A 5,478-nucleotide genomic window follows, 5' to 3' on the forward strand; every position below is an offset into this window, starting at 1 on the left:
GTTCATATTTTTTTTGCTTTAAAAATGGTCATTTGTGAATGGACTTGGTTGTTGGTGTTAGATTTCTTGTCTTTTGATTGTGACAAAACTACAGCTCTCTCTGTTTACTGAAAATTTAGTGAAAATTCCCAACAGAGATCATAGTTTGCACAGGAATATGTTTAAAACCTATAGAAGTTTTAGGCAGTTTTTCTAAGGCATGTTAATTTTAATAAAACCAGGACTGACTTAACCCAGAAACCAAGGATCTATATTCTGGAAACCTGAAGGAGGAAAAAAAAAGGTCAATTATTCATAAAAATAGCTCAGGATTAATTGGCCTTGAACAACAATATTGACAACAAAAAATACCACCACTTATGGAAAAGGTTGAGAGCTAATTTTTGTCTTCTTTAGAATTAGATACAACTGACCTTAGTTTAGAGGCTTAGAAAAAGAATAATCCTAAAAAAAAGAAACAAGAAAAGCGAGAAAGAAAGGCATTCCAAAGCCTGCTCATCCTGAACTTGTGTTCTTCACACACTGTTATGCATGGAACTCTTTCCTTGTCTTTCTTCCTTCCAGATAGAAATATGAGGGCCAGATGATGTTCAGGTCTTTTCATTGCCATAAGCACTTATTTTTTTCTCTGTAGTAAGAAAGAAAATGAAGAACATAGTTTCCATTCTCCCTTTTGATGGGGGAATAACTCCTCTTTTTTCCAAATGTAATTCTAAGGAAAATAGAGTATGCTTGAGGTTTCTGAACTGGAAGATGTCACCCAGCATGAAACCATCTGGTTCTCTGAGCAGTGCCTGTGGCCAAGGGTCCTTGTGTTGCCCTCAGCAGCTGTTTCCTGTACTAGCTTCCAGTAGCTATCCTTTCGGAAGTGACTCTGGTGGAAGCCTTTTCTGCCAGCAGCAGTTCTCTTGCCTGGGGTTCAGCTTTCAGTGGTTCTTTCACTCAGCAGGTGTGGATTCAAGCAGCAGCTTTGATGGAGGCTTCCTGGTCTTTCATCTCTGAGATAATTTAGAGTAATGGGAATGATTCGTCATCTACATTCCTTAAGATCCCTGTGGTTGTGTTACTCACTTGCTAAGACCACTTCATCCCCTTCGTCCAGGCTTTGTACTATTTCATGTTTTGGAGACATGGATGTTCCAACAGGGACCATGAGGAAGTCCAGGGCAGCATTTTGATGGCTGTGATCATCTAAGCCACAAACACAAGACATAAGCAACTAGCTGAGGGTTGGGCCAGTTTCCAGAATCTGAGTTCTTGCTTTGTGACTTCATCATTCCCCTTCCCTCTTCCCTGACCCTGCATGTGGATGGTGCCTTGTTTAAGTTCCCTGACCTGCTCCTCATCCTTAAGTTCTGCGTCGGTGCCTAGCAAAATATTCCTGTTCTACCTTGCTCTCGTGCTTCCCACATGGGAAAGACTTCGTGCACTGATTCTCATGAGACAGGAAGAATTCAGCTAAGTGTTTAGATGCAGGCCTTCCCTTAGGCCTCAAGTCTTTCCTGATTCTAAAAGGTTACTCCCCAAGGTAGGCAGGCAGGAATTTTGTCAAGACTTCTAGGTAGTGTTATACTGAGTTAGGCTTTTGGTGCCTTCGTTCCCATACAACCCACCAGGTTTGTAAAACCATCAGATCTCCTGCATGTTTTCCCAGTAAGAGAGAACATGTTATCCTGAAGATAAATTCTGTTCTCCATGTTTCCCAAATAGAAAATATCTGGCAATGTTATTTCACAGTTAACTTTTGAGGTAAAGCTTGTTTCCTTATCCCTTTCTTCCCCTTCCTCCTCTGAAGTTTAGCAAGGAGGTAATTTCCTCTGAGTCCTTGATCTGGGGAGACAGGTGTTCTATTTATGGGGAATGACAAGGTGGAGGATAATTAATTGGAACTGATGATTATCTCTTGTTCTGAGCATGTTACCTTCATATATTCTTTCAACAATCCTGAATATATGGAAAAATTGTACCAGAAAGTTTTTAAACTCCGCTATGTGTGAATTTGGAAAGATCCTTCTATTTTTCTTTCCACATCTCTTTTCGGAGATATTCTGGGTCAAAATGCAAATTAAATTCCTTGAGAAAAGTTCCCCAAGGAAAATATGCAAATGTACCCTAATTATGACCATGCGTTGCAAATGAATATGCCCTTCCTTGTAACAGAATTGGTTTCTGTTATTATATATTTCCATGTATTAAGTATTTATCATTGCTTCTATAAGTTAACACACTAGTAGATTATTGACCCTTTTTTCACAAGTTTTTTTCTGACCTTAATGTTGTGAATGAAGCCTGCACCATCTGATCTGGTTGAAAAGTTTTAGTGACATGATAGCTGTTAGTGTTGAAAATATTTGAGGAAATGTTAACAAATTAATAAAATAAAAGATGAATATCCAGAGGTTAAATGTAAAAATTAAAAATGTAACAATAATCAATGACAGTGAAGCTGTGATATAAAAGGATGATGGCTTGACATATTTGGGCGGAATTTGGGAGTATTAAGCAACGCAAAAATCCATGCCAGAAATTAATACTGTATAAAAGTTATGAAAATATGTGAAATTTATTAATTGTCAGTGGTAAGGGTATGGGTTTTAATAACATAGGAATTTAAGTTCCAATTTTTATTTCTTATACTTCATTATACATGGCATCTGTGACTTTGGAAAATTTTACTTTACTGATTTCTAACCTTTCCTATTTTATTAAATGGGACCAATAAATAATACTTAATGTTACAAGTTATTGTGACGCAAAATATGTGGAAGTGCTTTACAATCGATACACATACTATACATACTAGTTTTATTTATGCATTCATTTTATTATTTGCAAAGCAGTGCTCTAGGCAGGATGGAGACTACAATGGTGTATTAGACACAAGGAACAGAAATCCTTGAAATAAAAGGGCCTGCATTTTAGTTCAAAGCAAGAATATGAAGGCTGATTTTTGCTCTGCATTAGAATCCACTGGAGTTTATTTCATACTTACTTTCATTTCAGCTTGAGGGAAGGTTTAAAGGTTGAAGATATTTATGTTTATTTAGTCAAATTCTGTGTCACAGAAAGCTTCCACAATGTTTCCTCTCAAGATTATTTTGCACATGTAGATAAGGGGAACAAGGATTGGATTTGGGGTATTTATAAGTTAAGATAGTGAAGCCATTGAGAACTTTTAAGTAGAACTATTTCCTTGCTTCTGATATAAACTGTACACTTAAATGACTGCTTTAAAAACATGTTATCTTAAAAAAAACAGACACCATGTGATAGCTCAGGCCTTTCAAATTCTTTAAGATTTAATTAAAATATCTGTCTCTTTCAAGAAATCACCTTGATGTAACTTAGAAGCACCCATGATGTCACAGTATGGTAGATTGTATCAACAATGGGTGCATTAATATTGCTGGTCTCATGTGCTCTTTCTGTTACTCCCTCTTTGAGGGAAAGTCTACTTCTTGCTCCCAGAACTGAAATGAGCCTTTGTGACTGCTTTGATGAACAGAATGAGGTAAAAGTGAGGCCACATGATTCCAAAAGTAGGTCAGAAAATGAGACAGGTTTTTCCTGTCTCTCTTCCCTTTGTGACATGGAGCTCATAATAAGTCCAGATACTAATATTCTAGAGAGACCCTGTGAACAGAGCTCATGGAGACAGAGGTGTCTGAGGAGCCCCAGCTATGCCAGCCCCTGGGTATTTGAGTTCTCCCTGAATGTTGGGCCTTTGCATAACTACATCATCCACTGAATGGAATACAGGCATCCTGTCCCTGCCTAGTTTTGCCCAGATACTAGCTTAAATAAATAAGTTTTGCTGCTTTGGAGTGGTTTTTTTGCAGCCATAGATAACCAGAATGCACGGTAACTCAACAGACCATTTGCTTATGTATTTAGCCTAAAGCACTAGTAATATAAGCTATGTAGCTTTTGTTTATGTGGTTTTCACTAACGTTGCTTAACCACTACCTAGTAAGTCCCTAGAGAACCTTTGTACATGGGATCTAATCTACATAAATCCACTGCCCTGGATACAGTGCTGTGACTTTTGTAAACTAGTGGTATTATTTGATATATAGAGTTAGCCAGTGTGGCCCTCTATAACCAGGTTACCCAGTCAGGTGGATTGAACTTTTTATCTTGTTGATTATGTGGACATTGTGATGTATTATTTTCTTAGTTAGGGAGATTTGGGCTACAAGCAACAGCAGACCCAGCTGAAAGTGGCTGAACAAAAAGTCATGTTATCTCATGTAATAAGAAGCTTAGGGGTAGCACACCACCCAGATTCAGGTCCATCAATCTTGGTATGTCTGCTAGGTTTTAGACTTGTCTCCTCAGGGTGACAAAGAGGCTCTTGAAGTTCTTGCAGCTAAAAAAGACTAACTTTCCTTCTATTAATATACATCTATCTTATTTTTTTTTTGCAGTGGTCCACAGCAGGCTTCCTTCAGGGGCTATTAGTTGGTGTGTCAGTCAGATGATAGTGAAAGTGCCGTGATTAATCAGGCAACACCACCAGGAATCTCTGGGATCCTGTTAGATATTATTTTATATCATAGAAGTGGTATTCTAAAGTTAGTGAGCTTATGAAGAAAAGAGCAGATTATGTTAAGCTTAATCTTTAGTGTTAGCCAAATAAAACATTTTCTTGTCTTAAGAGCTAAAAAATGCAAAATATAATATAATTAACATGTGTAAACTGGAGACAAATTCTGTTGACTCTGAGGCATTGATAACCATCTATTTTCTTAATTATAAAATTTTTCTTTTAGATTATAAGAACTCTGAATACTCTTTCAGAAACTGTAAAAAACATATCCAATCAGTGACCCTGCTTAAATGTGTTTGTTAAACAATTATAACTTTTCGAGGAGTTATTCCTTCAAATTACCTATTATGATGTAACTATTAGCTTAATAGTTAAGTACCTTTCAACAATGGGAAGAGTGAGAACAGTGATTACTTAAATGTGTCCTGCACCCCCCAACCCCCTCAGAAGCAGGTGTCAGAAACCTAATCCCCAGTGCAACCGGGTTTGGAGATGGAGCTGACTTAGAGATTTCAGATCATGTGGGCTCCACCCTCATGAATGGATAAACGCTGTTTAGAAAAGCCTGCAAATTTGATCTCTTACCCTACTCCATTCCACTATGGGATGATACAGCACAAAGGGTGGAACCAGATGCCAACACCTTGATAATGGACTTCCCAACTTCCAGAACTGTGAAAAATACATTTCTTTTCTGTATAAATAACCCAGTCTATGGTATTCTCTTTCAGCAACACAAAATTGGCTAAGATAATGATAAACGTTTAAGATAATCAAACCATCACATTAACATGCATATTTGATATTTTATGTAACTGTAATTTTTATGAAATTGGGTCTAGTAGAGATACAAGTCAGCTTTATTATTTTCCTTTGAAGATAAAATTATCAATTTTTACTTGTATTTTAAATTGAGCTCTTCCTAGGTT

Source organism: Nycticebus coucang, chromosome 11, assembly GCF_027406575.1.
Source record: "Nycticebus coucang isolate mNycCou1 chromosome 11, mNycCou1.pri, whole genome shotgun sequence".
Lineage (NCBI taxonomy): Eukaryota > Metazoa > Chordata > Mammalia > Primates > Lorisidae > Nycticebus > Nycticebus coucang.